This window comes from Nycticebus coucang, chromosome 5, assembly GCF_027406575.1.
Source record: "Nycticebus coucang isolate mNycCou1 chromosome 5, mNycCou1.pri, whole genome shotgun sequence".
NCBI classification, from domain to species: Eukaryota; Metazoa; Chordata; class Mammalia; order Primates; family Lorisidae; genus Nycticebus; species Nycticebus coucang.
Window position 1 is genome coordinate 45,534,050 of NC_069784.1, and position 9,533 is coordinate 45,543,582.

The following is a 9,533-nucleotide window of genomic DNA, read 5'->3' on the forward strand; positions in this document are numbered from 1 at the left end:
AAGAAAATTATGGACCAATATCACTAATAAATATAGATGCAAAAATATTCAGCAAGATCCTAACAAACAGAATCCAGCAACATATCAAACAAATTATACATCATGACCAAGTTGGTTTTATCCCAGGGTCTCAAGGCTGGTTTAATATATGTAAATCTATAAGTATAATTCAGCACATAAACAAATTAAAAAGCAAAGACCATATGATTCTCTCAATTGATGCAGAAAAAGCTTTTGATAATATCCAGCATCCCTTCATGATCAGAACACTTAAGAAAATTGGTATAGAAGGGACATTTCTTAATAGGGGCCATCTACAGCAAACCCACAGCCAATATTGTATTCAATGGAGTTAAACTGAAATCATTTCCACTCAGATCAGGAACCAGACAAGGCTGCCCATTGTCTCCACTGCTCTTTAACATTGTAATGGAAGTCTTAGCCATTGCAATAGGGAAGAAAAGGCGATAAAGGGTATCCATATAGGGTCAGAAGAGATCAAACTTTTGCTCTTCGCAGATGATATTACTGTATATCTGGAAAACGCTAGGGATTCTACTACAAAACTCTTAGAAGTGATCAAGGAATACAGGAGCGTCTCAGGTTACAAAATCAACATCCATAAATTGATAGCCTTTATATATACCAAGCTGAAAAAATAGTTAAGAACTGTATTCTGTTCACAGTAGTGCCAAAGAAGATGAAATATTTGGGAGTTTATCTAACAAAACATGTGAAAGATCTCTATAAAGAGAAATATGAAACTCTAAGAAAAGAAATAGCTGAAAATTTTAACAAATGGAAAAATATACCATGCTAATGTCTGGGAAGAATCAACATTGTTAAAATGTCCATACTACTCAAAGCAATATACAATTTTATTGCACTCCCTATTAAAGCTCCATTGTCATACGTTAAAGATCTTGAAAAATAATACTTCGTTTTATATGGAATCAGAAAAAAACTCGAATAGCCAAGACATTGCTCAGAAATAAAAACAAAGCAGGAGGAATCATGCTACCGGACCTCAGACTATACTATAAATCAATAGTGATCAAAACAGCATGGTACTGGCACAAAAATAGTGAAATAGATGTCTGGAAGAAAATAGAGAACCAAGAGATGAATCCAGCTACTTACCATTATTTGATCTTTGACAAGCCAATTAAAAACATTCAGTGGGGAAAAGGTTCCCTATTTAACAAATGGTGCTGGGTGAACTGGCTGGCAACCTGTAGAAGACTGAAACTGGACCCTCACCTTTCACCATTAACTAAGATAGACTCTCACTGGATTAAAGATTTAAACTTAAGACATGAAACTATAAAAATACTAGAAGAGAGTGCAGGGAAAACCCTTGAAGAAATCGGTCTGGGTGAGTATTTTATGAGGAGGACCCCCCGGGCAATTGAAGTAGCTTCAAAAATACGCTACTGGGACATGATCAAACTAAAAAGCTTCTTCACAGCCAAGAACATAGTAAATAAAGCAAGAGACAGCATTCAGAATGGGAGAAGATATTTGCAGGTTATGTCTCCAACAAAGGTTTAATAACCAGAATCCACAGAGAACTCAAACGTATAAGCAAGAAAAGAACAAGTGATCCCATCACAGGCTGGGCATGGGACTTGAAGAGAAACTTCTCTAAAGAAGAGAGGCGCATGGCCTACACACATATGTAAAAATGCTCATCATCTTTAATCATCAGAGAAATGCAAATCCAAAGAATCTTGAGATACCATCTAACTCCAGTAAGATTAGCCCATATCACAAAATCCCAAGACCAGATATGTTGGTGTGGATGTGGAGAAAAGGGAACACTTTTACACTGCTGGTGGGAATGCAAATTAATACATTCCTTTTGGAAAGATGTTTGGAGAACACTTAGAGATCTAAAAATAGATCTGCCATTCAATCCTATAATTCCTCTACTAGGTATATACCCAGAAGACCAAAAATCACATTATAACAAAGATATTTGTACCAGAATGTTTATTGTGGCCCAATTTATAATTGCTAATTCATGGAAAAAGCCCAAGTGCTCATCGATCCCCGAATGGATTAATAAATTGTGGTATATGTACACCATGGAATAGTATGCAGCCTTAAAGAAAGATGGAGACTTTACCTCTTTCATGTTTACATGGATGGAGCTAGAACATGTTCTTCTTAGTAAAGTATCACAAGAATTGAAGAAGAAAAAATATCCTATGTACTCAGCCCTACTATGAAACTAATTTTTGGCTTTCATATGAAAGCTATAACCCAGTTATAACCTAAGAATATGGGGAAGGGGGAAAGGAAGGGGAGGGAGGGGGGAAGGTAGGTGGAGGGAGGATGATTGGTGGGATTACACCTGCAGTGCATCTTACAGGGGTACACGTGAAACTTAGTAACTGTAGAATATAATTGTCTTAACACACTAACTAAGAAAATGCGAGGAAGGCTATGTTATGTGTGATGAAAATGTGTAAAATTGTTTATAAAACCAGTGTATGGTGCCACATGATCACATTAATGTACACAGCTATGATTTAATATTAATTAAAAAAATTAATTAATGGATATACTCCTAGACACATTAAACCTACCACAACCGAACCATGAAGAAGTGGAAAACCTGAGCAGATCAATGATGAAATATGGTGATAGAAGCAGTAACAAAAAGTCTCCCATGAAAGAAAAGCCTAGAATCTAATGGCTTTGTTGTTGATTTCTACTATACTTTTAATAAAGAATTAAAACTGATGTTACCCAAACTGTTTTAAAAAATTAAAGAGGTGGAAATACTTCCAAAGTTGCTCTGTGAGGCCAGCAGTACCCTGATATCAAAACCAGACAAAGTAACAACAAAAAGAAAACTGCAGACCAATGTAGATGCAATGTAGATGCAAAAATCCTCAATAAAATACTAGCAAACAAAATTCAACAACACATTAAAAAGATCATTCACCACAATCAACTGGGAGTTATCCCAGGGATAGAAGGATGGTTTAACATACACAAATCAATAAACATGGTACATCACATTAATAGAATCAAAGACAAAAATGATATGATCATTTCAATGGATGTTGAAAAGGCATGTGATAAACTCAACATCCCTTCATGAAAAAAACTCTCAACAAACTGAGTACAGAAGGAACACACCTCAAAACAGTAAAAGCTATATATTACAAACCCACAGCTAATATGCTGAGTAGGAAAAAAAAATAAAACCCTTTTCTCTAAGATCTGGAACAAAGCAAGGATGCCCACTTTTACCACTTCTATTCAACACAGTACTGGAAGTCCTGGCCAGATCAATCAGGTAAGAGAAAGAAAGAAAAGGCATCCAAACTACAACGAAAGAAATCAAATTGTCCTTGGTTGCAGACAACATGATTCACATTTAGGAAAACCGAAAGACCCCACCCCAAAACTGGGAGAACTGACAGATTAAAATTGCAGGATAGAAAGTCAACACACAAAAATCATTAATATTTTTATATGCCGACAATGAACAATCTGAAAAAGAAATTTGGAAAAGAACCTAATTTACAATGACTATAAAAAATGCTAGTAATAAGTTTAAACAAAGAAATGAAAGTTCTCTACAATGAAAGGTATAAAACACTGATGAAAGAAATTGAAGAGCACACACACACACACACACACACACACGAGAAAGGCCAAAAAAAAAAAAAAATCCCATGTTTGTGGATTAGAAGAATTAATTTTGTCATAATGACAATACTACCCAAAGTTATCCACAGATTCAATGTAATCCCTATCAAAATGACATTCTTTTTTTTTTTTTATTAAAACATAACTGTATACATTGATATGATCATGGGGCATCACACACTCGCTTCATAAACCACTTGACACATTTTTATCACAGTGGTTAACATAGCCTTTCCAGCGTTATCTCAGTTACTGTGCCAAAACATTTACATTCTACATTTACCAAGTTTCGCAAATACCCCTGTAAGATGCACCACAGGTGTGATCCCACCGATCCCCCTCCCTCTACCCACCCCCCCCTTTCCCACTTCCCCCTATTGTTAAGTTGTAGCTGGGTTATAGCTTTCATGTGAGAGTCCCAAATTAGTTTCATAGTAGGGCTGTGTACATTGGGTACTTTTTCTTCCATTCTTGGGATACTTTACTAAGAAGAATATGTTCCAGCTCCATCCACGTAAACATGAAAGAGGTAAAGTCTCCATCTTTCTTTAAGGCTGCATAGTATTCCATGGTATACATACACCACAATTTATTAATTCATTCATGGATCGATGGGCACTTGGGCTTTTTCCATGACTTAGCTATTATGAATTGGGCTGCAATAAACATTCTGGTACAAATATCTTTGTTATGTTGTGATTTTTGGTCTTCTGGGTATATGCCCAGCAGAGGAATTACAGGATTGAATGGCAGATCTATTTTTAGATCTCTGAGTGTTCTCCATATATCTTTCCAAAAGGAATGTATTAATTTGCATTCCCACCAGCAGTGCAGAAGTGTTCCCTTTTCTTCGCATCCACGCCAACATCTCTGGTCTTGAGATTTTGTGATATAGGCTAGTCTCATTGGAGTTAATGATATCTCAAAGTAGTTTCGATTTGCATTTCTCTGATGATTAAAGATGATGAGCATTTTTTCATATGTCTGAAGGCCATGCGCCTCTCTTCTTCAGAGAAGTTTCTCTTCAAATCCCTTGCCCAGCCTGCGATGGGATCCCTTGTTTTTTTCTTGCTGATGCGTTTGAGTTCTCTGTGGATTCTGGTTATTAAACCTTTGTCAGAGATATACCCTGCAAATATCTTCTCCCATTCTGAGGGCTGTCTGCTTGCTCTGCTTACTGTGTTCTTAGCTGTGCAGAAGCTTTTTAGTTTGATCAAGTCCCAGTAGTGTATTTTTGAAGCTGCTTCAATTGCCCGGGGGGTTCTCCTCATGAAATACTCACCCAGACCAATTTCTTCAAGGGTTTTCCCTGCATTCTCCTCTAGTATTATTATAGTTTCATGTTTTAAGTTTAAATCTTTAATCCAATGAGAGTCTATCTTAGTTAATGGTGAAAGGTGTGGGTCCAATTTCAGTCTTCTGCAGGTTGCCAGCCAGTTCACCCAGCACCATTTGTTAAATAGGGAATCTTTTCCCCACTGAATGTTTTTAATTGGCTTGTCAAAGATCAAATAGCGGTAAGTAGCTGGATTCATCTCTTGGTTCTCTATTCTGTTCCAGATATCTACTTCTCTGTTTTTGTGCCAATACCATGCTGTTTTGATCACTATCTATTTGTAGTAAAGTCTGAGGTCTGGTAGTGTGATTCCTCCTGTTTTGTTTTTATTTCTGAGTAATGTCTTGGCTATTCGAGTATTTTTCTGATTCCATATAAAACGAAGTATTATTTTTCAAGATCTTTAACGTATGACAATGGAGCTTTAATAGGGAGTGCGTTGAAATTATATATTGCTTTGGGTAGTATGGACATTTTGATAATGTTGATTCTTCCCAGCCATGAGGATGGTATGTTTTTCCATTTGTTAACATTTTCAGCTATTTCTTTTCTTAGAGTTTCATAGTTCTCTTTATAGAGATCTTTCATGTCTTTTGTTAGGTATACTCCCAAATATTTCATCTTCTTTGGCACTACTGTGAATGGGATAGAGTCCTTAACTGCTTTTTCAATTTGACTGTTGTTGGTGTATATAAAGGCTACCGATTTATGAATGTTGATTTTGTAACCTGAGACGCTGCTGTATTCCTTGATCACTTCTAGGAGTGTAGAGTCCCTAGTGTTTTCCAGATACACAATCATATCATCTGCGAAGAGCGAGAGTTTGATCTCTTCTGACCCTATATGGATACCCTTGATCGCCTTTTCTTCCCTAATTGCGGTGGCTAAAACTTCCATTACAATGTTGAAAAGCAATGGAGACAATGGGCAGCCTTGTCTGGTTCCTGATCTGAGTGGAAATGATTCCAATTTAACTCCATTCAATATGATATTGGCTGTGGGTTTGCTGTAGATAGCCTCTATCAGTTTAAGAAAAGTCCCTTCTAGACCAATTTTCTTGAGTGTTCTGATCATGAAGGGATGCTGGATATTATCAAAAGCTTTTTCTGCATCAATTGAGAGAATCATATGGTCTTTGTTTTTTAATTTGTTTATGTGCTGAATTACATTTATAGATTTACGTATATTGAACCAGCCTTGAGACCCTGGGATAAAACCAACTTGGTCATGATGTATAATTTGTTTGATGTGTTGCTGGATTCTGTTTGTTAGGATCTTGTTGAATATTTTTGCATCTAAATTCATTAGTGATATTGATCTATAATTTTCTTTTCTTGTTGGGTCTTTTCCTGGTTTGTGGATCAGGGTGATGTTTGCTTCATAGAACGTGTTGGGTAGTCTTCCTTCTTTTTCTACATTTTGGAACAGGTTGAGTAATATAGGTACTAATTCCTCTTTAAAGGTTTGGTAGAATTCTGACGTGAAACCATCTGGTCCCGTGCTTTTCTTTTTAGGGAGGTTTTGTATAGTTGATGCTATTTCTGAACTTGATATGGTGTGTTCAACATTTCCACTTGATTCTGGTTAAGTCTTGGAAGGTGGCGTGCTTCCAAGTATCGGTCTATTTCCTTCAGATTTTCATATTTCTGAGAATGAAGTTTCTTGTAATATTCATTAAGGATTTTTTGGATTTCTGATGAGTCTGTGGTTATTTCGTCTTTGTTGTTTCTGATTGATGATATTAGAGATTTTACTCTTTTTTTCCTGATTAGGTTGGCCAGAGGTTTATCTATTTTATTGACCTTTTCAAAAAACCAGCTTTTTGATTTATTGATCTGTTGTATTATTCTTTTGTTTTCAATTTCATTTTATTCTGCTCTAATTTTGGTTATTTCTTTTCTTCTACTGGGTTTGGGTTTGGAATGTTCTTCCTTTTCCAGTTGCGTGAGACGTCCCATTAAGTTGCTAACTTCCTCTCTTTCCATTCTCTTGAGGAAGGCTTGCAGTGCTATAAATTTCCCTCTTAGAACTGCCTTTGCAGTGTCCCAGAGGTTCTGATAGTTTGTGTCTTCATTGTTGTTTTGTTCCAAAAAATTGGCGATTTCTTTCTTAATCTCATCTCTGACCCAGCTATCATTCAGCATAAGGTTATTTAACTTCCATGTTTTTGTATGGGTATGCAGATTCCTGTTGTTACTCAATTCAAGTTTTATTCCATGATGGTCCGAGAAGATGCATGGAATAATTTCTATTCCTTTAAATTTACTGAGGTTAGACTTGTGACCTAAAATGTGATCAATTTTGGAGTAAGTTCCGTGGGCTGATGAGAAGTATGTGTATTCAGTTTTGTTGGGATGAAATGTTCTGTAGATGTCTGCTAAATCTAAATATTGGATGGTTAGGTTTAAATCTAAGATTTCTTTGCTCAGCTTCTTTCTGGAGGATCGATCCAACACTGCCAAGGGAGTGTTGAAATCTCCAACGATTATGGAGCTGGAGGAAATCAAGTTACTCATGTCTGTTAGAGTTTCTCTTATAATTTGAGGTGCATTCTGGTTGGGTGCATAGATATTAATAATTGAGATCTCATCATATTATTACCCTTAACAAATATGAAGTGACCATTCTTGTCCTTCCTTACTTTTGATGGTTTAAAGCCTACTGTATCTGCAAATAAAATTGCAACACCTGCTTTTTTCTGATTACCATTTGCCTGAAATATGGATGACCATCCTTTCACCCTGAGTCTGTATTTGTCTTTTAAGTTGAGATGTGACTCTTGTATGCAACAAATATCTGGCTTGAGTTTTTGTATCCAGTCAGCTAACCTATGCCTCTTTAGAGGACAGTTTAAGCCATTCACATTGATGGAGAGTATTGATAAGTCTGGTGGAATTTTGGGTATCGAGTTTTTCAAAGGTCCAGTGGACATTTTTAATCCTTTCGCCAGTGTGGAAGTTGGAGTTTGATCCGAAGTTTCTGAGTGAGTTTACTTTTGTGGTATAGGATTGGGTTGGTCATTGTGGAGGATAGGTCTGAGAACATCCTGAAGAGCTGGTTTACTTATGGCAAATTTTTTCAACATATGAATGTCATTGAAGTATTTAATTTCTCCATCATAGATGAAACTCAGTTTAGCTGGATACAAGATCCTGGGTTGAAAGTTTTTTTGCTTTAGGAGATTAAAAGTTGATGACCAGCCTCTTCTTGCTTGAAAAGTTTCAGCAGAGTGATCTGCAGTTATTCTAATATTCTTACCTTTGTACGTTATAGTTTTCTTTCGCCGGGCTGCTTTGAGACTCTTCTCTTTCATGTTAACTTTAGTGAAGCTAATTATGATATGTCTGGGGGATGACTTATTGGGGTTGAATCGTGCTGGGGTTCTGAAGCTGTCTGCTATCTGAATTTCAGATTCTCTAGGCATGTCTGGAAAATTTTCTTTCATAATTTCATGCAGAAGGGCCTCTGTGCCCTCGGAGGCGACTTCATCGTTCTCAGAAATTCCTATAATTCTTATGTTGCTTTTTTTTGAATTATCTGAAAGTTCTCTGAGTGAGTGATCCGTTTTTGCTCTCCATTTCTCTTCCTCTTTGAGAGATTGGGAGCGTTCGAAGACTTTATCTTCAATGTCAGAAATCCTTTCTTCTGCTTGCTCCATTCTGTTACTGAGGGATTCTACTGTATTTTTCATATCTTTGAGGGCTGTAAGTTCTTGCTTCAGTGTGTCTAAGTCTTTGGTGGTTTTGTCTTTAAATTCGTTAAATTCTTGAGACAATTTTTGAATTTCTCCTCGAATTCCTAATTCCATTTTATTAATCTTGTCTGCAATCCAAATTCTGAATTCGATTTCTGACATCTCAGCCAGTTGTTTATGAATGGGATCTTCAATCACATCTGCCGTATCTTTTCTTGGGGGGGTTGATCTATTCTGGTTATTCATGTTACCAGAGTTTTTCCGCTGATTCCGCCCCATGGTTATTTTACTCCCTTTGGTTTTTCCCCTGGGGTTTTATCGAGGGCCCATACAGTGTTGTGGCCTGAGAAACTGGGGCCCTGTCTAGTGTGGTGGAGCAAAGTGGTTCTGTCTTGCTTTCAGCTGGTTTCTGTTCGATCCTATTGCAACTTCTACTCTGGCTTGAAGTCTCAGCTGTGTGGAAAAATCAGCAATTAAGTCATCCCGCCTGCCCACCTCTGGCCCCAGTTGGAAAAGGAGAATCAAACCTTCCTACAATCGCACACCCAGGGCACCGCCTGAAAAGTCCTCAGTCTATTAGCCCAGTTCAAAAGGTCCAAATCAACTGTCTCAATCCGCACTTGTCTTGGGTGGGAGAGTTCAAGAGGTCTCTGGGAACTGGATCACAGGGGCCTGGTGACTCCTCTGACACGGCTCACCCCAGTGCAGCGCGGAGTCAGGAGGAGCCACCCAGCAAACAGAGCAGTCTAGGAAGGTTGACATCTCCTTCCCCACTTTGCCCCTCCGTCGGACCCAGTCACTGGTATCTCTGCAGATGGCTAACCCAGTTGCCTGCAG